The 25,594-nt window shown below is 44.8% G+C and overlaps 1 protein-coding gene across 1 annotated transcript in view; it reads left to right on the forward strand.

Moving 5' to 3' along the window:
- The window catches only part of LOC144791182 (melanin-concentrating hormone receptor 1-like), a 200,654-nt gene that overhangs the window by 3,724 nt on the left and 171,336 nt on the right, over positions 1–25,594 (forward strand). The window lies entirely within an intron of this gene.

The raw sequence follows: 25,594 nt of genomic DNA on the forward strand, positions 1-25,594 counted from the left end.
GAAGGAGCGGTCCCCTGAATCGTCACATTCCAGCAGAGAGTCACGTCGGTCTCGGTGGGAGAGGAGGTCACCTTCCAGAGAATCCAGACCTTCGTCCCGAGACTCTGTCTACACCATTGAATATCTGAATTTGGCAGCAGACCCGGACCAGCTTAAGAGATACCCTCGGCTGGACATCAAAGTTGGAAATCACGACTCAAAGTTTGTATTAGACTCTGGTGCCTCCTTAAATTACATTCCAGTGACTGAATATGAAAGGATGAGTCCACGACCTCCCCTGACATTTGCACCTGTGAGAGTCTTCACGTGGATGGCTAAGAAGCCACTTCCCTGCCTAGGGAAATTCTCAACGACGCTTACACACGACACACAACTATTTCAGCAGTCATCCACGTTATCAAGGGCCCTGAAGCAGACTGTCTTTTGAGCCTACCAACTGCTGAACGACTCCACCTGGTGGAAATTCTCTTCAAAGTTAGCGCCATCCGAGACGTGACTCGCCTGTTTCCCAGGTTGTTTCAAGGTCTGGGCAAATTGAAAGACTGTCAAGTGCGACTGCACATCAACGAACAAGTCAGGCCTGTCGCCCAACACCCTAGGCGAGTACCATTTCACCTACAGGCCGCTGTTGAGGAAGAACTCCAAGATTTGTTGGCTGCGGACATCATTGAACGCATTGATGGCCCGACCCCATGGGTTTCGCCGGTCGTCATCGTTCCCAAAAAGGGCACGGCCAACAAAGTCAGACTCTGTGTGGACATGCGCTTGCCCAACACTGCGATAGAACGAGAGCGGCACCCGGGGCCACACTTGAGCGACATGATCGCAGCACTTAACGGAGCCACTGTGTTTTCCAAATTGGATTTGAATAAAGGTTACCATCAACTGGAATTGGAAGCAGGGTCTAGATACATCACTACTTTTGCAACTCACCTTGGGTTGTTTAGATATAAAAGACTGAGCTTCGGTGTGTCCTCGGCGGCCGAGATATTTCAGGAAATGATCCGGCAAGTTATTCAAAACATTCCAAACACGCTCAACTATAGCGATGACATCCTTGTCTATGGTTCTGACGTCAGAGAGCACGACATTGCGCTCAATCGTGTCTGCCATGCCTTATTGGCAGCCAATTTGACTTTGAACAAAGAGAAATGCGAGTTTCACCAGACCACGCTGAAGTTTTTCGGTCACATCTTTTCTGGTGCTGGCATGAAACCTGATCCTGACAAAATCATGACTTTAAACAGCACAAAGAGTCCCCGAGATGTCGGCGACCTCAGATCGTTCCTGGGAATGGCCAGTTATTGTGCTCGCTACATTAAGGATTACGCTACTATCAGCCACCCCCTCCGCATGCTAACCAAGCAGGGTCAGCCGTTTGAATGGACTCCCCAATGTGAGCAGGCATTCAAGGAAATCAAGAAGGCGGTGGAATCGGCAAATCACTTGTCATATTTCAACCCAAAGCGAAAAACTGAAATAACTGTAGATGCAAGTCCGGTGGGTCTGGGAGCGATCCTGGCACAATATGAGAATGACTCAGATCAACGCCGCATCATTGCCTACGCGAGTCGTAGTCTGACTGAGCCGGAACGAGCCTACTCCCAACCCGAAAAGGAAAGCCTAGCCGTGGTATGGGCATGTGAACATTTTCATGTCTTTATTTACGGAAAACATTTCACTCTAATTACAGATCATCAAGCTCTCACCACCATCTATGGAAATCCAAGATCCAAGATGCCCCCGAGGATCGAAAGGTGGGGCCTACGGTTACAAGAATATACCTTCACTATACTTCACAAACCAGGGAAGTCTGAAAATCCAGCGGACTACATGTCCCGGCATCCTCTACCATCATCAGCTTCCAGATCCTCCATTGCGGAAGAGTACATTCATTTTGTAACGGATCAAGCTCTTCCTCCAGCTATCCCTATGGAGACTATTCGGGAGATGACAGCACAGGATGTCATCTTGCAGAGGGTCCTTCACAAAATCCGCAATAATAGATGGAGGCATGATCCTCAGGACGATAAAGCTGATTCCTTGACTCAACGTGAACTACAAGCCTTCCGGCATGTGAGTGGTGAGCTTTCTGTCACGACTGATGGCATATTGTTGCGTGATCAGAGGATTGTAATTCCTACACAACTGAGAGAAGGAGTGGTTGCTCTTGCACATGAAGGACATCGAGGAATAGTGTCGACCAAACGAGCACTAAGGGAACAAGTGTGGTTTCCGTTCCTTGATCAACTAGTGGAAGTCACCTTGAAAGATTGCCATCTCTGCCAACTCACCAGCAAGGGCGATTCTCCAGCTCCTTTACATATGACCAGCCTGCCCAGTGGTGTGTGGCAAGAAATCGCCATAGACTTTTATGGACCCCTGTCATCGGGCAAATATGTGCTGGCCATCATTGATGAGTATTCTAGATACCCCATTGCCTGTTTTGTGTCATCTACGAACACTGCCAGTACTCTCAAAGTCCTTGATGAAGTCTTTGCAGCGTGGGGAGTTCCCAAGATTGTTAAATCAGACAACGGACCTCCTTTCAACGGAAATGACTTTGCTGCTTTTGCGAAGCACCTAGACTTTCATCACCGCAGGATCACGCCTCTCTGGCCACAGGCGAATGGGACAATTGAGAGGTTCATGGCCACCCTCAAGAAAACCTTCCAACATGCTACCGTGGAAGGGAGAGACTTACAAACAGCACTCAATGAAGTTCTTCGAGCTTATCGTACAACTCCTCATGCTACGACTGGCCAATGCCCGGCGACTCTCATGCTGGGACGTCCCATGAGGAATCGCATTCCCACGTGGGATGGAGCCCTGGAAGTATCATCATCTGAGAAGGACTCGTGGGAAATGAGAGCCACTGATGACCGCAACAAAAGAAAAATGAAGGCCTATGCTGACAACCGGAGGAGAGCACGGTCATTATCATTAAATGAAGGGGACAGTGTTATTGTCAAGCAAGATATGCAGAAAAAGACTGACTGTCCATTCAAGGATGAACCGCTGGTGGTCACCAGAAGAAAAGGGACTATGGTAACTGCGGAGTCCGAGCAGCGGCGAGTTACGAGAAACATCTCGCACTTCAAGAAACTGCCAACTGACACCTCAAGAACCATGATGAGTGACATACGTCCACCCAAGAGACTGATTGAGGAGATGGACTAAGAAGTCAGTATGCTCTGTTTGTTTTGTTACAAAGGGGGGAGATGTTATGAAGTTAGCACACTAGTAGCTGGGAGTGGGAGGAGCTAGGGGGCGAGAGGAAGAGGAGGAGCGGACGCAGGAAAGGGGTAGTCAGAGCAGGGACAAGGTAGGAGTAACATGTTAAGAATAAAGCTCCTGTTATCACCAGAATAGTTGTTGTATTTATTGTAGCTGGATGCTACACCAGGATTGGTTAGGGGAGTTGTTGAGGGTCTGGAGCTGGGGGCAGAGCTGAGAAGAAGAAAACCAGAGCCAGGAGGACGTTTGTGAAGGAATGTAAGTGCCTATCTGTTTCCTTCATTTAATAAGTATATATTTAAGTATATATTTATACGTTTATTTCATGCAATTTCCCACCCACCACCCATTTGACCGCTTCACCACTCTCTAGTGCTGCCAGCCACCACTGGGTATATGTTTGAACTTTAGATATGTCACAGACAAAAAAACAGTGCTCAGCCTATCACAATATGACACGTGACCTTCACTTGCCACACTAGGCCTAGGGGTCAAGAAGACTGGCACGTAACACAAAGATCTAAACACCAAGTTTTCTCTGTGGTATCCACTGTTTGCCTTCCCCTAGTACCACAGCCTCCTCATCTACACAGGGAATTAACTCTGCTAAAGTTCAGGAAAGCTCTTAAAACCTAGTTGTACCATTTGGCTTAGACCTGAGACCTCAGTAGAAGTATTTTAGGCGCTGTTCCTTTGCGAGAAGATACCCCTCTGAATAATACCAGAAGACACAGCTGTCACTACTGTTATCATAGGAGCTTCACTGATTACATTTACATACCTTTCCACAACAACGCCGCCTGATTCTATGCAACATTCTGTGGCTGCTGATACACACATTACACAGCACCCCAGTCTACAGCTCTCTCTGTAGCTTTCACATGGCCTTCAGTGATTACAGCATGTGCAGTAAATAACGGGGCAACGTACAGCACTCACTGCAGCTTTGACGGGATGTTCAGAGATTTACTCATCCAAGGACAACATCAAAGACAGGGACACTGAAATTATGCTGCTTTGGAGATCCAGATTATACACCATGGGGATCCAGATTATACTGCATGGAGATCCTGAATATGGATCCAGATTATACTCCATAGAGAACCAGATGTTACTTCATGGAGATCCTGAATATGGATCCATATTATGGTCCATGGAGATCCGGATTATACTTCATGGAGTTCCAGATTATACTGCATGGAGATCCTGTATGGAGATCCAGAATGTGTTTGCTTTGTTCGCCCTAAATTGGCAAGGTATGCTGGACGTGGGTCCCTTGCTCACTTTGCCACTGGATTCAAGCTAGCCTGGCTGATGACGGCTGATTAGCCAGAAACCGGTCCCAGGATGCTTGTTTCCGGTCCAGGGAAGACATGGCTTGTCAGTTCGGGCTGGACTGGAACCATGAGGCACAGGGTCAAGACTGATTTGCATATAGCTGTGTCTGAACTGGGGTGGCAAAGTGAGCTAAAGAATTCAACCCAGATCTGTGACTGGGGGTGAGTGTTTGAAACGTTTTAGAGCTCTGTCCATCATCTCCTTCTGTTTGCTTTAATCCAGAATATACTCCACAAAGATCCAGTTTATACTGCATGGTTGACTATATTGTGTTTCAAATGAAAGGGTAATTATTTATTAATATGATGGATATTTTCAATGCATTGTTACTTATTTAACTCACATGGATACAAAGGGAACTCAAATATTCAGGCAATACATTCAGTTATTTAACAAAAATATGCATTCAGCAAATGTTATGGTGTTGGATAAGGAGTCTCAGACTTTGTGGCTGTGGTGTTACTTCCTTTACCTCACATATGATAGGTTTCTTTCATTTTACACAAAGCCTATCTATAGAATGGTCCGTTACACTGTCCACTAACTTTACTGTGAGGGTGGTTCTTGGCACTGTACACAAAGCTTCTGGGCAGAGTGCCAGGTATCGTGCCTACAGAAACTAGCACTCTGCTATGCAGTGATCAGGGCCATATGCTCGATGACTGCGCAGCTAATTGTTCAAAGAATATTCAAACAGCTACAACATGGAGGCAAGACTGAAAGTCCAGGGTCCCAGGCTGCGGAACACCTGAATCCAATCATGTAGCAGCGTTGGACTGAGACAGAAAATAGGCCCGGGAACCAAAATAAAAATGGCCTTCTACAGCGAACCTGGCAACTAAGATAATGACTCACATTTGCAAATTTGGTCAGTTTTGAACTTGTACAGACATTCTCTAAAGGTGTTCTGCAAAGTATGGGAGTCTGCCAGCATTTGTACTTGCTGTTCACAATGTTTGTGGTAATATCAGGGAAATCAACAGTAAAAACGGGCACACCAGACCACAAACCAGGATCACAAACAGCCACAAAACCAGCCCACACCTTGACCTTTTTTATAAACACGTTTTATTGATTTTGGTGTATTTTTGACATCACAACGATCAAAACAAGAACTGAACAGCTGTTGCGTACAATGTGCCTGCTTCTCTCTCAATGTTCCCCTCCTGCACCACACCTTGTCCTTTTTGACTAGTTTAATTCGGGTAGTGCCAGATTGCCCCATCGGCTAGTCTAACCCTAGTTTGAGGACAGAGCTTAACTCAGACTGCACGTGCTTTAAGAAAAGTCTGAACGTGTGACAGTTTGGGCTCACAAATGATTGATGGAAGGATATCACACTGGTGGCCTTCCATTCACTGTTATGACTGTACCTTTTGCTCTTTCTGAGTCCAGCTGCCATTAGGTGTCAGGAGCCCTGTCTCTTTTATGTCTCCATTATACTTTCTTAATGACAGTGCCTTTCCATCTACTGTTTTTGCTTGCACAGGGTTCTTATGTTATCATTCTTCTAAACAATGCTCTTAATGTGTCCTACAATGATGAGGCTTCTCTCCCTTTCTTTTCTTTGATTTCCAGGAATTGTTTATTCACTTTAAGTCACTGTTCAGCCTGGCAGATTAATTATTCATCAGGCGATTAAGGAAGCACCAGTATGTCTCTGTGTGCCTCCTTGTTTTGTTAAATGTGATGATGATCATGGCACAATCAGTCGATAACCCATACTGAGGTGTGCAAGCTCATAATACGTGATTTTACCTGGAAAGATTGAATGTACAAAAAGCCGAGGGGTGTGTCATTCCCACAGCAATTATTATCTCCATTTGGGTGCAAGCTCTGGTTTGTTAATCGAGTGTTGTGAGGCACTGAAAATGAGGGACGTAGTCTTTTAGACATTTTTTTTGCTTGATCAGCCCATGTTGTGTGTTTCTGGGTGTGTTAGCTCCACCCACCTTGCATGCCTCTTGTGCAGTAATGAAGGTTAGATTTCATGAAGGTCGATTCGATAGGTTTTTTGGTGTCCATGAAGGTGTAAATATAAACTTTTTGCATCACAAATAAGGTCTGACACACACAGTCTAGAAATGTAACTTTCATCATTTTAATGCAGCGTATCAAAGAAAGCTTTTTAGGTTTCGACTTGGCGAGGGGCGAAGCCCCTCCCAGATCGAAATCTTTTGTTTTCAGTAGTGAGGTTCGGACCGCCTCTGTTTCCAATTGGCTAGCTCCATAAATGGAGACTAGCCATTGGGAGACAGAGGCTGTCAATCGCGCTTTCTCTCGAAAACGCGATTCGGGGGCGTTTCTGGTGCTTTTTTTAAGCCCCGCCCCTTTGTCCCGGGCCGCGCTGCGATTGGCTGCCGGCCCGGGACACCCCGTGACGTCATTCCCGGGCCGCACTGTGATTGGCTGCCGGCCCGGGACACCCCCGTGACGTCGGCCAATCACAGCGCGGCCCGGGACCTGACTTGTTTTCTGGTCTGGTTGCTTAGTGCATATGAACAGATGATTAAATACACACAATTCTCTGTGTACACTACTCCTATTAAGATGGCCTCAATTTCTCAATAAATGCAATCCATGCATATTCTTTCATATTGAAACGTAGGGATAAGAATACCCTTTTCCTGAAAAGAAAACTGGCTTTTTGTGTTGTTGTGCAACGTTAGATGTTCGTAACAAGCGTCCAACCTTTTCAAAATGCGTACATCGGATGAGGAATGTCTTAAATGTATGTGAAAAGTACTAGTCACATTTTTTGGATAGCACAAGTGAAAAAAACATTGGCAGTAGTAGTGCTCTTGGGCGCACTGGGTTACCACCTTGCGAAACGTATTCGGTGGTGGGGGCATTATTAGTCATGTGAGAACTCTGGAACACAAATCTGTTAGGAAGGGAAAGATGAAATGCGTCATCTTGCTCAAACAGTGGATTATAGCCTTAAAACCGGAAACTATTGTGACCCCGAGAGACGCCTGCAGAACGCCTCGTGTTCTGATCACATCGAATTGAAATGAGTGTTGCGTGTTTCAGAGCAGCTTGGTGCCGTGGTAGATTATGTTGAGGCTGGGAGAGGAGCCGCCGTCAGTTCTCCAAGGGGAAGCGGTCTCGTGATAGCGAGTTGCGGTAGCAGGCGTTCCCGCAGAGACTGTGAAAGGGTTAAGGAGTCAGGCGGAAGTGGGAGGGGCTTGCTGTGCTTCAGCTGCAGGCATAGGAAGTTTAGAAATGGGGTCGAGCTGCTGCCGGACTGGGGTGCTGTTGTCATTGCAGCCAGAGCGAGGGGTGCTCTTGCCATGAGAGCGCACCTCGCCCAGTATTGCTCCACCAGCTATCCCCCGCTGCCTCCTCTTTCCTCACAGCGGTCAGTGCTGGTGTACTGGCCCCGTGCAGAGATACCCCCGCATCATGCATCGCCGCCACCGGGCAGCGAGCTGCTCATACCTGGCTCTACGACTCGTGCTGCTTCTGCTGTCATGTACCGCACGCCTCAATCTCGCAGCGACGGACGTCACTCCAGGTGAGAGAGCATAATGTGCGAGAAGATGCTAGGGGTAGGCGCTGTCTTGACAACAAACGCATGCTGGATCTGTGTAGTTCCAGCGTAACCTGTATTTTTTCTCTGAGTACTAAGGGCTTTGTGTCAGAAAACGAAAAAAAATGTTTGTCTTTTTTAATCTTTTGCGCAGAATTCACTTTTATGGGGACATGGTTATAAACTAAACCAGTTGTTTATGGAGTGTGCACAACTTTCACGCCCAATTCCTAAAAAGGTGTGAATCGAGATTTCTTACCCAGAATTGCATAAACACAGTATAAGTCCAAACAGCTCACCGAGCTTCTGGTTGCTTCATTTTAAATATTTTTGGGGGGCACTCCTGCCTGTCATATTGAGTTCATTAGTAGGTGCAGAGCGTGTACCTCATGAAGGTATGAGATGTATTCTGTTTCTGTCGTTCCTTTCTAAACTGCGATGGTCGGTAGTGTTGAGGCAGCACAGAGACCTGTGGTTGAAAGGGGCCACGGTGGTTCGAGCTGTAGCTTTCTGCGTATCCATGCTTTCATCGAACACCGCTTTAATTTGAAACCGTTAATATTCACAGCTGTAATTTCTTTTACAAGTGAAGGTGGCATTTTCTCCTCAACGGTTGGATCTTGGCCTGGTCCATGAATTTATGTAGATTGTTGTGCTCTGTTCCACAAGTGGTTTAAAAACATGGACTTCCAGGGTAGTCCTATGCATTTGTAAAGGCCCTGTAAAGGCAATAGAACAAATCTGTTAATTAGGAGTGGACACACCTTAAACCACAAGACCCTGCTCAGATTTCTCTTAGCCCGGTGATTTGAGTCATGGTTGTGCATAATTTCATGCAGTGACTTGGTGGAACCTCTTCATTTTATATAAAATATATAATTGGTCGCTTTAATGACTTCTGTGGCACATGTGTGTATGTGTATGTGTGTGTATATATATATATATATATATATATATATATATATATATATATATATATATATATATATATATATATATATATATAATTATATAATGTTTTACGGACAATGATGCAATTTTGTGAGCAGGATCCCATAAACATTTACACTTTTAACCTATCATTTTGCTAAACGGACATCAATGTTACAAAACCGCTTTTGATGAGCTACAGCCTAGGTAGTCACACATTGTTGCCAGTACATGCTTGTTTGCAAAATGCATTGTTTTTTTTTTATATTCTAAATTGTGACACATTTTTTTCCTTTAAATCTGCTTGCCCCCAGTATCTCTGTTGCATCGTCTGGTGTTTGTATACTTGCCACCAGTACCGCTCTCTCACTGGCCATGGTCTGGGTGCTTGCTTCAAGCTCCTCCCTACTTCCCTATATTGTCAGTATTGTCCCCCTCGCCGGCCTCCCCCAGTTGTCCATGTTGCACCTGTTGTCCATGTTGCACCTGTTGTCCGTGTTACCTCCTCTGTTGTCAGTGTTGCCCCAGACATAACAAACAAGCATTTACAATGCAACGGTTTCGCCTTTGGAAAAGTTAGAGCTATTGGCAATGTAAAGGACAATGCCATTTATCTGTTTTCAAAACCAATACATAAATACAAATGTTGTCATTTACAATGCCAATAGCTCAAACTTTTCCAAAGGCGAAACCGTTGCATTGTAAATGCTTGTTTCTAGTTGTATTTAATAGACACCAATAGTTTCACTGAAGATCGGGCTGTATTGTGGCCTGTCCTACCAGCATTCCCTAGATGGTCAGCTTTTGCGAATTTTTAGAAGTAAAAGGCACAGAATAAACCTGTGCTTTGTAGAACTAAGTGGGTCAAATTAAAGGGATGAGAACATTAAAGTGGGGTGTTTGTGAGTGGAGTAATAAGGTGGGTGATTAAGCATGATCGCCTGTCCAGGGTTGCACAAGGTGTCTTTGCGAGCCTTCCCTGGAACTCGTTTCTTGTTCTCCTGTGGGCATTTACTGCTTAGTCTGCTCTTGTTTCATGTGCCAAGGCGTCTCCATCCACTCAGATCTTCTTTCTGCTGCACTCCAATCCTCCCCTTCTTCTTTGTAGGGTGTCATGTGATGCATCAGTTGAGTCCATCATCTTGGTGCAAAGTAGTGTCTAAGCCATATTCCTTTTTGCATTGTTTATTCTGTGTCTTGTCTTCTCGCCTCATCAGGTGTTTCCGTCAAATTCCCTGCAAAGCTGTCTTGTGGAATGATTATGCCCCATGTCTCTAATGTCCATATCTTCCCAGGATGTTGTTAAATTCTTTCTGTACAAACTTTCACCCATTTTCTCAGGAGTGAGGTTTTGTGGTTGACATGTGGTCATCTTTAAACTGTGATCAAAGATGCCTGAAGCATGCCGCCTTCCTTCCATCGAAAGGGCAGAGTTGTTAAAATTTCTATTGTGGTTTACCCACATGTGTCACTCAAGGCCTTTGTTTCTTTTGAACCTCTAGAAAATGGGCCAGTTCTACTCTTTCCTCGGTGTGATCCCACACGTATGTGTACTCTGTGTAACCTGGTTATTTCTGGGAGCTTTTTGCTTCAAGTCTCTCCATGGGAATTCCCATTTCTTTTTCATCCTCTCAAACACAAATTGATTTTTTTGTTTCTTCTCATTCTACTTTGTGCACCCTGCTACCTCTTTTTAGCTGTTCATTTCCTTTCAGGAGATAAACTGAGGTGAATATACACTCTAGTCTGTGTTCTAGTTCATATACGTTCTCATCCTTTTCAGCCAGCTTGATTCCGGATACAGCGGCTGGCGTCTTCTGGACTTTTTGCTGCACATTTAGTTCATCCCTAACCCTCCTTAGAGCCAGGCCCAGGATTTTGAGACTGACAAGTCCTGTTTTCTCCTGCTCTTTCTCCTTGGTTTAGGTCAGGGTATGTTGGCCAGGTTTCCTGTATGCCAGTTGTTTATGGATAGTGTACATTTTTGCTAGCTTTCCCTTGCTTTAGCTTTACTTTTTGAGTGACCTGCCACTTTGGGGCACTGTGGCGGATAGAGTGATGTATCGCACTTCTTGAGGATCATCTACAACTTCCTGATTCCTACTTGCTTTAAGATGTTCTGGATGTTTAGGGTAAATGTGTCCCTTAAAAGATTTGCAGTGTGTGTCAGTGTTCACATTTTTGCCTTCCAGTGGTCTTCATTCCTAGTGGTGAGACTCTGCAGTCAGGTCTTCTTTTTTGGCCAAAGTGAACTTTCACATTCACAATGTATTGGGTCAGCACTGGGACATGGTTCTTTTGTGCTTGTATGAAACAAAGCTTTTGGATTCATTGTCTACACATGTGAAGAGACAAAACTTAACTTAGTGCAACTAATTAACCTGTGTATGGGTGTTCGTGTTTTCAGTTGGAAAAAAAGGAAAAATCCAGCTAAACAGAACATTTTAATGTCTGGTTGTTAGCAGAAAGAAGAGTTTTTCAAAAGTAAGGAAAGGCAACACATTCTTTTTGGCTCTAAGATTGCCCTGCTCATGCTCACTCTGACATGGATCTTAATCAGTATCGGTGGGACGGTTGTATGGCAATGCAACGCGGGCTTTTACCCCGCATGCCATTATAACGCGAGGATTACAACGAAAGTCGTTACAACGACTTTCGCTGGAGGGCGCTGGATAGTGGAATAGTTTAATTTTCTATTCCAACTCCAGCCCACGTTGACAGTAGGGAAGGTGTTGGATAGAAAATTAAACTATTCCCTATCCAACAGCGTCCTCCAGCGAAAATCGTTGTAACGACTTTCGTTGTAATCCCCGCGTTGTAATGGCAGTGCGGGGTAATCCCGCGTTGTTATGGCTGTTCCCCGGTGGGACTGACGTATCGGAGTGACCGTGACCTCGGGCTCAAATGTGGTGAGTCTGATATCAGACTGCTGACGTGGACCATGGCATTACCCCACCCGCACCCTGCCAGTGAGAGGCCTGGTCACAATTCTCATTGGTGCAGGGTTTCCATTTACCAGCAGGGCTGAGATACAATGCAGGCAGCGCACCAACGAGCAGCCGTACATTTAAGAAGTAATGCTGTCCAGCTTGTCACTGTGCGACACTGTGCGACTGTTCCGAAGAGTGGTGCCAATTAAGTGGCCAAGACTGAGCTAGCCTCTGGCACCTCTATAGCTGAGTGATATGGCAGCCGAGAAGGTGGCAGCTGTTGCAAATTGAGGAAGAGCCTGAAAAACTGGCAATCACTGCCAGGTCTCTCTCTGGTGTGTTGTAAGTAGCGCAGTGTTGCGCCTCAAGTGGGCCGTCTGACAATAGTTGAAGATGGCACTGACATTTGGTCCTGAGCAGAGGCGCTGAGAATGAGCCGATTATGTTAGAGCCGCTTGAGGTGGATCAGCATTGTACCTCACAGGTGAGGAGTGACTTGTAAACAGAGTTCAGTGAGGACTCAGTCCGAGCACATACTGAAAGAAACAAGATAGGTATTGAACTGTATTAAAATTGCATTTATATAGCACTTACTACCCCTAGGAGGTGTTGAAGCTCTTTACGGCGAGAAGCATTCTAACCTGGAGACTAAAGTTAATGGTTAATCAATTAGTTATTGGGATTAGTCTTGTGCTATCAATAATGTCCATGAATTTACTCCAGTTTCTTTGTGTTAATGACTTCAGTGTGATCAATTGAGCAGGTTATGTCTACGAGTAGCATATGGTTGATAGAATGAATAGACATTGTTAGGTTGCAGGGATTTGGCTCCAAAGAAAGTGAGATTAAGATAGGCATGCCATTTAGAGTAGTCTATCTATTCAAAAAGCATGCAGAAGGTAGGGTGAAGGAGATGGACATTCAAAATAAACATGGGTGAGAAAATTGGAAGTTTAAGTCCAGGTCAATTTCTACCCCTACACTATCCCACTCTTACCCTACTGTTGCACTCACTGGATTGGGAATAGTAACGTTTACCCCTACACTATCCAACACTTACCCAACTTTTGCCCTAAAGTATTATGCTTTGTAATAGTATGCTTTGTAATGGAATGCGTTGTAATGGAATGAGTTGTAATGGTAGTTTTTAAAAATCTGTTGTAATGGCATGCGTTGTAAAATCACGCGATGTAATGGTAGTTGCGATGTAAAGACTGGGTTATAAAAGCATGCATTGTAACATCATATATTCGTGAGAGAGGGAAGAAACAGTGAAAGCTAACAGCTGCAGGAGAGAGAATGGGAGGGCTGTGGTGTCAGTTCAGAGGCGTGGCTCTCATTAGTGCAGCTGGTGCAGTACGACAGTGCCCCATCTCAATTATGGGAATCGTTTAGTACCCAAATGAGGTTGAGCGGGACGCTTGCATTGAGATCTGTTGTTCCCTTGGTATGCCAATGTGCCAACTTCAAACCTTCAAAGGGAGGGGACTGAGTTGGCAGGCCCAGCTCCCACAGACTAGAGAATGGGAAGACAGTCCATTCTTCTTAAATAAGGTTGCCACATTTACATTTTATGAGTCTGCAAAGGCCCGGATGATGTACTAAATATAACTGCAAACAATTGGATGTATTCATTTGTAACATGACCTTTCTGCCTTTGTTTACTTTAATTATTAGTCATGGATCGTTAATGTAGCTCTAGAACAAGTTCAGAAGTGATTTTCTATTTACTTTTGCTGTTTAAAGTATATACAGATGAGGGTGATGCAGCGCTACTCCGGAAATATTTTCTAAAACCATATCACCTTTCCCTGAAGTACCAAATCATACATCTACTCATCAGTGGGGCCCATTACACTGCGAGTTACTCACAAATCACGTCTATCCTACTCCATGGATCGGTGAGATTCAAAGGGGAGCTGCTGGATCATAGTGGAGTGTCTAAATTAAAACTAAATATTTATGCTATTTACACCTGCAGTTTAAAAGAGTTTTACCATGGTTTTTATTAACAAGACATTTTATTCAGACACACCACCATTATGGTCAATGGATCTGCTAGTAAAAAATTAGGCGTAGGAAAATACAAGACCAGCTTAATTCTCCATGTATCTAATTTTTATTAAAAGCAAAGTTTAGCATGTCTAACGGTTTTATTTGCTTTATTTGTTTCTTTATTCAAAAATAACTTTAAACAAGAAAAAGATTTATCTCAAACAGTTATATTCATTAATTTCAGAGATTCAGAAGTAGACATTATTATTTAAATTTTAGAACACAAAATATTAGCAAAGACAGATACAGCTAGATTCATCATAGTCCCGTTTTGCGAGTCTGTAATAGCGATTCATAAGGAATCGCTATTAAGGACTTGCAAAACGGGATTTGTGTAGGAATTGCAAAAAATATTGCGATTCCTACATCTTCCTTATTTGCGATTAGCAAATTGCTAATCGCAAATAAGGAATAACTCCCCATTCATTCCTATGGGCCTACAAAGGACACCCTGTAGCACCCCTGAAATGCAAATTTACACAGGTGTTGCGCACACACATGTCCAAAGGACATGTGTGTGTGTAACATGCAACTGAGAAAAATGCACTAAAGTGCTTTTTCTATTTTTTCGCTATTTACCACGAAGTCAGACTTCGTGGTAAATAGCGGCCAAATATTGCGAATTCACAATTTAAAATTGGTTAATGAATTGCATTTAAGGAATCTCAAATAGCGATTCCTTAAATGCAATTCCTCGCAAATATGCGATTTCGCAAATAGCGATTTTTGCATTTGGGATGATGAATGCAAAATGCAAAAATTGGGCTCGCAAAGGGCCAGATTCTGAGAATCTGGCCCTTTGCGAGCCGATTTTTCGTTCATGAATCTAGCTGAATGTTCCAAAAATTCATTTTCTCCTAACTTCCCTAACTAATAACCTCATCTAAATACTCAGTTCTCACTCAAAGAAATAAAACATTTATTCAAGAATTCTTACATCTCAGGATAATTAGCATACCAACAGCATCTCTGGAGGAAATCGGAAGAGAGCTTTTTCTTAAGGAAAATCAAAACTTTTTAGACCTTTTTCACTAGCTTTATCTATCTACAAAAGTAACTATCAGCACAAACTCAAGTTCTGATTGGACAATTTGAGGGTGGATGAGCATCACCTCATCATCCTAATATTCAATTTCCGTAGCATCAGCTGAATTTTAAAGAGTCCTTTGTTTGAGAAAGTCTTTGGCCTAGTCACATCCTCAACTAGCTACTACAGGATCCTTTCCCACGATCAGTAACTCAAATGTTCATTCTTTTGGCAGTCATCAGGACTTCCAGGGCAAGTCGTCCGTGGACTGCTTTCGTTCAGGCATAGGCAGCTCACATTCAATCTCGGCTTTTGACGCGCGTGTGCAGTATCTTTCGCTGTCACAGCTCCATCTTTAGGTAGGCCTCACGAGTCAGAATGGGAACTATCATAGAAACAAACACAAATAAATGTTAATTATCGAAATATAGCCCTCCCCCCATACTAAGGATTTCCCTGTTAGTTGTTACCTAGCAAATAAGCAACATGTATGCCTGATATACTCGCCTAACTCCATGTTTTTGCCATAAAATACACACACAGAAAGCACATTTATGCCGCTTTGCATTAATAAACAACATGACGACATTACTGAATTAGTCAGTTATAGTTTTCCATGCAAGCAGATTAGTATTCCCACGTGTATTTGTGTGTGCATTCTATACTACGTTGATTAATTTTCAAAACCACACAATTAATAAAGGTTACAGTTATGAGGAAATGACTTCACGAGGGGTATACAAAATTTTGTTTCTCCACCTCCTCCATCAAGGGCTAGAAATACCAGCCATAGGGGATTTTTCTTATTTTTGTACCGGCCGGGAAATCGAAATACCAGTGGTACCGGTAGTCACCCTCAGGTAGCAACCCTACTCTGGAGAGTGAAAAATGATGTGATTTAAGCCTCATATTGCAGGGTAACGAGGTGTGGTGCGGCCCCTGAGAGAGGAGCAAGAGAAGGACTGAACAACAGACTGGTGTGAGATGCCCTCCCTGTGGAGAGAGAAAGGTGCAGCGGCAGCCCCTCTGCTAAGGCGGAGTAGCATCGCCCCACTGCTTTTCAGCGGTGAAAAATGAGAAAATTATATTAACTAAGGCCATCCATTCTGACACAAGACAGCTGCGGGAAAGAGGAGGAGTGGTGGCACTGCTTCAAGTGCGCATGACAGTTAGTTTGGCCTGCCGTCATACGCACTTCAATCTCTCCATCCGAGCTGTGCTGTACAGCCCGGTGGAGAGCAAGCGCAGGGTCGCAGTCCCTTGGTGAGTGCGTAACTAGGGCGCTCACACAAATCACTGTGCTGCTCTCATGCTGGCTAGTACCAGCATGAGACCAGCGTCTGGATTGCCGTAAGGGAGCCGTGGCATGCTGGGAGTCGAGGAGTAGAGGCCAGAAGAGCACCTACGCTGCAGATGGTAGGTAAGCATTTTTAAATTCTTTTACCCGCGCTGCCCCCCTGCACTGCCTCCCCTGCGCTGTCCACCACTTTAATGCCCTAAAATAATCAACTGCAGAGGGAGAACAAGCATTGGTATTGCAAGCATCTGCAGTAAAGAATAAAACATGCTAGTACCAAAACCTGATGGCCATGTGCTTGCAATTACAATTTTAGATTACAGAAAAACGTCTGTTTTAAAAGAACTATGCATGTACCTCCTAGAAGGCCGGTGAACAGTCACTGAAACCATTTGTTTGCCATATAGCACATTACAGAAGAATCTGATTGTCGATGGCGCATAGAAGAGGTACTTTTGGCTTTGAATTACTGTAATCTGAAGACATGGTACACAAAAATGGTGACTAAAAATATTAAAAAGCTGGGGAACATAAAAACAACATTGGCAAAATAAAGCATTGCCTCGACAGCCCTTGCTCCGAAGACGAAGTGCACTTCTTCAGAGCGATGTGCACATAGGCTGAGGCAACATGACATCACTCACAGTGGAATACAGGCAGTGGCTGAAGTGGACTGACCCATTGCCACGTGCTGCAACCATAGGGGTGGATTGAAACAAAACGCGAATGACCATGATAATCAGGGCTTTAAGTGGGATGTAAAAACTCGGGGGTCTCTCAAAGGGGCGTGGCCAATATCATTATGGGCGTGGCTTAAAACACATAAGCTAAAAATCTGTGTTTAGCACAGTGTGCCGCCCCTGTATTTTGCTGTTTCTGTCATTGCATCCAGATATATGATACAACTAGGGGTGGGCGTAGTTTGCGAAGTAGCGCTACGCGTAGCTACGCAAAGTGCACTTCGCACTACGCGAGCTACGCGTAGCACTACGCAAACTGCGTAGTAGCATGTTCGCACTGTGCAAGATGTCGTTTTCAATGATTGCACAGTGCGGACAAGCATCCGGCACTGCGCAATCATTGAAAACGGCATCTTGCACAGCGCGAGCTGTACTTTTCTGCTGCTCGAGTAGATTTTTACTCGAGCTGCAGCTTTCTCAACGCGGACTGGTAGTTTCTCATTGCGAGCGGTCGCGAGCATGCGCGACCACTCGCAAAGAGAAACCTGACCTCCCCGCGTTGAGAATCTTGCCGGGATGTTTATTTTCCATGCTCGCGATTGGCAACTTGATGTTGCTGATCGCAAACAAGGAAAAAGTCTCGCGAGGATGTCATTTTGCTTGCTCGCGGTCGCCAACTTGACGTTGAGGACCGCGAGCAAGCACTGTGCTACGTGCAGTTTGCGTAGTGCGAAGTTGCGCAAACTTCGCAAACTACGCGAGCGTAGCGTAGTGCTTTGCCCAGGGTTAGATACAACAAACAGGCGCGCAACACCCATTGGGCTCAAAGGGCTTCAGCCCCCCCCCCCCATCTCCTGTCGTGTGTGGCAGCCCGGACTGAGAAAGCTTCCCGGGCACACACAGCCTCACCCGGGTACTTCACAGGTCTTTAAAAGAGCATTTGCTTGTTAATGAGGCCTTGTTATTTTTTCACCCCTTCTTAGAGCCCTGCATCTCCATTCTGCCTGTTACTGGAAGTATTAGCACCCCCCCGAAATTAAAGCCCTGGTGGCACCACGACAGTGTTACTGCTCCCGAGTTTCAAAAAGAGAAGGAAAATTCAGAGAGAAAATGACTCTTTAAAGGATTTCCCTTCCCCTACAACGCTCACCTGGCATGACGGCATACTGTAATGTCTCCACTAGTCAGAAGTGAGCAGTGTTGGCAGGCGCACATCAATGTACCTGCGGTCACTGCAGTCTGTAAAGAAAACGGACCGCCTGTGCCCAAGCACAAAACAGAGCCCGATAGAGACCCGTTTCGAGGTCCCCTTTAAAAAACTGCTGGTGCTCACTACCAGTGAAACCCGGCCCACTTAAAGCCCTGATGATAATGGATAGCCAGGTGGCCCAAAACCGCTCTACATATGGGGTGTACTGATTTAATTTTTTCTTTGATTTTTTGTTGTTGTTTTTTTTAACACGAGACTAGCAATAACTTACATTTTATCCAGGTGAAACCTAAAGGGGATGACACCCATGCACTGATTTCAGCAACCCTGTTTCTAGAGCCAATCAGTATCCTACACACTTCTTCGTTTCACGAGTACGCTTATCTCAGGTTTCCTCCCCCCATTTACCCCCCATGCGCTGTAAAGTTAATTGAAGCCGCTGGTTGTCAGTAGGGTCCCATGGCAATGTTTGCAACCCAACCTGGGTAGTGGGTAGGAGTTGGGTAGGTGCACTTCTCATTTTAATTTTAGTGGGATGGCACTGATGCCGCTATTTTGAATTAGTAGCATCGGCCGCCAGCCAAAGAGTGAAAATGTGCTTTTATCTTTAATGTGAGTGCCAATACAAATGGCTAAGTTTCAGCCCTTGATCGCTAACACGGCAGGAAAACTTAAAAGCAGAGCAATACTTTCACGCGTCGGCCTCAGGTAAGGGGGAAGGCCGCCGCCCCCAAAACTGGTGCCATCTCTCTCTCTCTCTCTCTCTCTCTTTCTCTCTCTCACTCCTGTTTTGACGGTCTTAAAACATGGGTATTGTACAAAATACTGCGTTTTAAATACCTCCTCACAATCTGCCCTCCTTTCCCTTTCCACTGGCCCTTAAACCCCCCTCCTGCTCTGCTTCTTATACAATGATTAACATGATATGCTAGTGTGATTGTCAGAAAATATGAAGCTCCCCCCTGCTAACAGATCCCATTTTAAAGCTGATTTCAGGAAGAGTTGGATTAGTAAGTGCCTTGCATGTTTTTTCATTCCTCTATGTGATCCTTCTCCTTTTATTAGTGTTTGCTTCAGCGACAGCCCTATTTGCTGCAATGCTAACTACCTGAGCAGCATAGGAGGTGATTTTGTCTGCTGCAGGTGGTGGGGGCCTGGCCATGCCCAGCAGACACTGCAGCATCAGCAGCTGTCTAGCATCAGCAGCTGTCTTCCTGCTTCCTTCCAGGTGCACAGCGGGAACTGATCGACAGATCTTGGCAGAGGCTCTGCATACAACCTCCTGTGCCTGCAAATGACAGTCAGCTGGAACAGCCAGGCATGTCTTCAATCCAGTGGGAGCATCAACACCACCTACTGCTGTGTCTTCCTGTCAAAATATCACCTGGAGGCCTGCAGGGAACCTGATGCCAGGATGAGCTCAGAGACTGTGAGCTGTGCCTAGAGTCTATGGCATTGTAGATGACAATGCCTGAACATGCCACAGCATGCCTCCTGTGTTATGTTCTTATTTCCCTCACTCATTGGAATGTAGATTGGAGTTTTTCATATGAAAGCATTCTATGTTCCAGCAATGAGGTTCTGAGGTCGGGCAGCTGCGCTGTGACCTCCGGGCCTGACTGCTGGATTTATTCAGTGCTGTGTGCTGTTCCAAGACACTACATCCTGCTTCCCTGTGAGCAAACACCCACGCACACACACACTCCATAACATGCCTGTTATTATGAGGACCGGCCACTGACCATAATGAAGTGTGTAATAACTATTCTAACTCCACGCATGCTTTGATAGTAGGGTAGGCCATAAAGCGGAACGAGGCAAATCTAACTGCACTTTTACTTTTTTGATACACTCGCTCGAAAGTACCTAAGCACACTACGGGGATGGGTCCTGACAACTCACCGGTCCCCACAAAGATAGTGTTTGTCTGTTTCTGACATGGGTAACCTACGCTTTGAGGAGTGAGCCGGTTCCCACAGTGTGGGTTATACATCACACACGCGCAAACGCACACAAATCAGCGAGTTATTTATTTGCAATGCATATTGCAGACTTAAATAGGACCATTAGGAAAACCCAATTTCCAAGGTACAAGCAGATTTCAAAGCCCTTTCCAAGAAAGCCCTGCTCCGTAGACAAGACAACAGTCAGCACCATGTCTATGGATAAACCAACCCAACTGCACCTCAGAAGGCCAACAAACAAGGACCATGCCACCAGGTCCATATCTCGCAACTTTTCAGAGTTATATTTGGGGGTCATCCTATGGCATAAGAAAGTTCCTGTGCTACTTGAACTTCCAATTGAAATGTGTTGGACTAAACAGGCATATTTGGAGAGTCACAGCCAGAAATTCTCAAAGCGAAGGTACAGCTGTTGTACATTTATATATATTATCCAGTGGCAGTTGCCACTGGGTAGTTACAGTTAGGACCACGTTTCCATAGAAAAAGTATTTTTTGTTTTGCTTATAACTTTGGTGCTGATTGGTGAATCTTCACAAAATGTACCCCCAAAAAAGTTCATCCACCTCTGCTCCTTCTTTGAATGTTTTGGGGTGATCCGTCAAACAGCGGCAAAGAAAAAGGTGTGAACAAAACATGTTTTCCCCAAGCAGTTTTCATTAGGAGAATTGAACAATGATACTGCATAAACAGCTGATCAGAATTTCACCAAATTTGACAGAAATCTAGATTTGCTGTAAATCCTTCAGTAGTTTTGGAGAAACTAAGGTTAAAAAACGTTGAATATTTCGTGGCGCGGAGGGACCCGCACAGCTGACAGATCTTAAAATAAGATCTAATTGACTGCCACCACATCAACAAAGATGAGGTGGCAGCCATTTTAGGACTCAGGACTCAGTGCCCAGCCTACAAAAAAAGCATAGAAACCATAAAGGGGGCAGGGAAGGGATGCCCCTTCAGGGAAATCCCCCCAACCCCCTCCCTGGGCTAAAAATAGTATTTTATTTTTATCAGGGCTGCAGATCCACAGAGGATACATATATACACTCCACACATTTATGTCAATGTACTTTATTGTCTTAAAGAATACCTTGCGAAGCTGCAAGTAATGAACACATGTATGCCTGCAATGCAATGATGAAACACTTTAAAAAATGATGAAGTTGCTTTAAAAAGCACGGTTGTGTAGCTGCAGTTTATGTTTCATACTCATAAAGTTGATGGTGGGGATACATTAAAAAGCGTGTCGCACTATATGAGATTTATGATTGTGTTTTGTTTTTATTGGCACTCTGAAGCAACCTCCTTACTTCTAGAGGGCTTATAAAAACAATAAACACAGTAGATGTTAACCACTTAACCGTGGCGCCAATTCCGCCGAGGTGCCGTGGTTTAAAGGAGAAGGCGGGGCCGCGTCGGCCAACGGACGTGCGCAGCACTACCGAGGTAGTGCTTGTGACGGCTGTTGGCCAACGGGCTCAGCGAAGGGGTTACCACTTGTGGGCATTTTGGAAAGAACAAGTTGATGTTATTTTCAATAATCCTAAATCAAATGTTTCTCTATCATGTCTAAAGTGATAATTTAGCTAGAATTACATTCATTTTTTTTTTTTATCCTCATTTTGCGCATGAATGTATAAGGAGTACAGAGGGAAACTTGAGACCTCCACTTATTATCCCTTCACTCTTTTCTCTTTACTGTACCGGCCACAGAGAGTATCCCTTTGGTGGATCTGTCGTGTTTAGTCCTCCTATATCTTTTACCATACTCAATAATTCTTAACGTCTGGGTGAGAGCTAGCCATCCTGGCCACTCGGCAGGAATGTTTCCCGTCTGAATTATTGTCACCGCTTTACTTTTTCTAAAAAAAACACAAAAAAAACGTATGAATTATTGTCACTGCTTTAATAAAAAATAAAAAAATAAAAAGAATTACATTCAAAAAGGGAAGTTACCTGATTGGTAGAATTGAAATGTGTACTTTGACACATACACCGATTGTAATTGTGTAAGAAGCTAATGTTTTGGGGTCAATCCTTCATAAGAGCGAGGTATGACTGTGCATCACAGCCATTTTGCGTTTCAATACTGTGGATCGCCCCATTCAACTCCTTGACAGGTTAACATAGAAACAGGTATCACGGCCCTAGTACATCGATGCGAGCTAGAAATGGTTTAGCTACTCCTTAGTTCTTGCCACCCAAGCCAATCTCTGCATATGCTGGATTAAAGGGCTGGTTCTGAGTGCAGTGCTTTTTCCCTGTTCTGAAAGAGTTCCATGTGGTCACTGGGCCACCATCTCCAGAGGCAAGGCTAGAGCATAACACCTTCCCTCCTTCTCTATGGCCAGTAACTATTATTTACTATTATTTAGTCATTGTATTTATAGAGCACACCATCACAGAAGAAGTTCTTGGCGCTAACCTGACCAAAGCCAGTAACTTAAGTCAAAGACATGGCGGGGTAAAGGGTCTATACCATGAACCATCAAGTGTTCAGAGCCTTACGGAATTCGAGATTAACCGGTTGTGTCCAAAGGCACCAAGGGCGAGGAGTTCTGGATTGAGGAGCCTGGAAGCTATGTGCTGTAGCTTCAGTGCAAACTCTCCAGCCCAGTCGAATTTGTAAGATTGTAAGAATAAATGAGTTCAAGAGCCATGCTAGGATACAGGGATAAAATCTGGAGACCAGAAATGGTGGTCAAGTTCCAGGGGGTTCTGTGAAGCTGTGGCCTTGACTAGAGCCAGCGAGCTCTCCTGTAGGCAGATGGGCTCTGATCTCTGTGGATTGGGACCAGAGAGATACTGGAGTACGCGAGTCAGCACAGTGGATATACACCCGATACCTAGAGTGGTAGGCAGGAAAGGAACCAATCAAATATCCATGGAAGGGCCAGCAGACCCAACTTTACCAGCCAGACAGAATCTATGGCTCTGATGACAGTCTGGTCTTTGTGGAGAGACTGGGGGTTAGTGGTTGAAAGGTTTCAGCACTGTGTCCATCCTCTTGTTGTGTTTGCTTTGTGGAAAGATGCAGTCCAATAATGTCATGGTTAAGGCAGTTCCTTGATTGACTTCTACTGCTTACAGAAGGGGTCTGCAGCACAGTGCTCACCTTGTCATCTCCAGGGTGACACTCTGAAATCGAACTGAATGGGAGCCTCTGCCCGGCCTTTGGGGTTGCGGTTTTGATTCTTTACTTTTGCTCCCTGTAGAAGGATCTGGTGGTTGTGGCAGTCGGAGAGTTATGGAGGGTGTGGTTCATTTTCATTTGAATGCCAGCTGGGGCTCACCCCTACTGTTTACTGTTTTCCACAGTATTTCGCCCTGTGGTGCCTTCTATCACCCACAAAATGAACACCATGCTGTTTGAGTAGGCAAGGTGAGTTCCTGAGCCCCTGATCCCATGTGATTCTGGATGGGTGGTTTGCAGTCTTAGGGTATTTCCTCAGTTCTTTTGGCTCCTTGTGTCCTGTCTAAATCTTCATAGGTGTGTTCCTCACTCTCACTATTGTATTTTCTTTTTTTTTCTTCTACAAACTGTGAGTTGCAGATTAGACTTCAAACCACCTTCAATGTAGATTCAGTCCCTCAGCTTTGATGTCCTTACCTTTTGGGTGTGTAGTGAGGTCATCCCTTGGCTACCCTTCCTTGGGGACTTCCTGTTTACCTCCCAACTTGAAATTGCTCTACATTTTCCGCAATGGTGCTACATAGAGAGCAGGGCAGGGCCACTCCAGCGGGGTTGTGGTGGAAGAACCAAGTAACCTGTTACCCAGTGGCCAATGTGCATCTATCTCATGGATCCAATCCTTTTCATCTACCCATGCTCTGCCTTGATCACCATTTGTTCGTTTTCTGACAGCTGTAGCAGACACTGCGCACTATCTCGCGCCAGAGCTTTTTTTATTACTTTTATGTGGGAGTGGGGCCATGTTCTTCATTTGGGCTACCAATAAATCCCACACATTCCACCTTTATGTGAGAGTTCTGATGAGTCCCCTGCTTTGGGCTTTCAGGTGATTTTAAGTATAAGTGTCTTTTAATGGTTTATTTGTTAATGTCTTTGCTAAGCTCTAGATCTTGTCGGCTCAGCTGGTAGCTCGTGGTCCACGGAGGAGCATTTTAAAATCAAGACATCAAGTTGCATGAATTCAAGCTAAGTGTGCTTCTGTGGAGATGATCCCAAAGAAGGTGTCTTCATTGTCATGATTGCAACTTTTTCTTGCCAAAAAAGGCCTTTTAAGGAAAGGTGTTACTCTGTTAAGGACTGGAAGCGGTGACGGTTTCTTAAGCTTACTTCTTGTTGGTAGGTGACTCCTCCCAGTAGTTACGGTGCTAACCTGCACTTATTATACATACAAAAGGTGTTAAGTGTCCTCTTAAGAGAGTCCCAATTGCCCTCAGAGGGCAGGAAAATTATCCCTGGCAATATTGGAAAATCTTGATTATAGTTGATAGTATTTGTAGGGGTCGAGAAGCAAGACACCAACACCCTCCTAAATGAAGGTGGAGAAAGAGCCCAACATATGGGGCTTCTCATATCTTGAATAGCAACTTCAGACAGGGCCAGCGCTAGGCATGGGCAGTGTAGGCAGCTGCCCAGGGCCCGCTCCTGTTGATAACTAAGGGGCCCACACTGCCTTTCAAAAAACGTCAGTGTTGCAAGGCCCTGGGAATATAAGTGGACCACAACTGTGTGACCCAAGAGAGGAGGCTCTCTCTAGTGGCATAGGAAGGGGGGTGCGGTGGGTTTGGGTCGCCCCTGGTGTCATCACTGAGGGGGGTGACAAAATGGCAAAAATATGTGTTTAAAACCCATATTTTTGCCATTTTGTCAAACCAGGGGTGACAAGAAATTTTTTGCACCGAGTACCACCTGACCTTGCTACGCCACTGGCTCCCTCCCAAGGGCCTTGCAGCCATGGGCTGAAAGGGCTTCAGGAATCTAGTCACTGCATCTGCATAACAGCGACTAGATGGGTACTTGAAGTGCGTTAGGTGTGAAGTGAGCCCTGCCCCTGCGTGAATGTACAGCAGGGTGTCCTGCAGGTCTCACAACAAAATAAAGAATCATGCCCCATCACCTAAGATGGAGGAAAGGGAGACAGACATCATCAACATAAAAAAAATCACATATCTTTAACACACAGAAGTGATTTACCTTAGTACATGGAATTATATCCCTGGATTGAGATGTATTTACTAAAAGTGAGAGCTGTAAAACATGAACTGAGAAACACTGCTGCCCCTGGCCTGGTGATCATGATACGAGTGAACTAAAAGTAGAGTCACTGGAATTATGTGGCAAGAAAGGATCAAATTAGAGGGTTTACTCATTTATACAGCAAGAAAGGGCAAATTATGTGGCATAATGCTGCACATGTTGTGATA

Source organism: Lissotriton helveticus, chromosome 11 (genome assembly GCF_964261635.1).
Source record: "Lissotriton helveticus chromosome 11, aLisHel1.1, whole genome shotgun sequence".
In the NCBI taxonomy this organism is placed as follows: domain Eukaryota; kingdom Metazoa; phylum Chordata; class Amphibia; order Caudata; family Salamandridae; genus Lissotriton; species Lissotriton helveticus.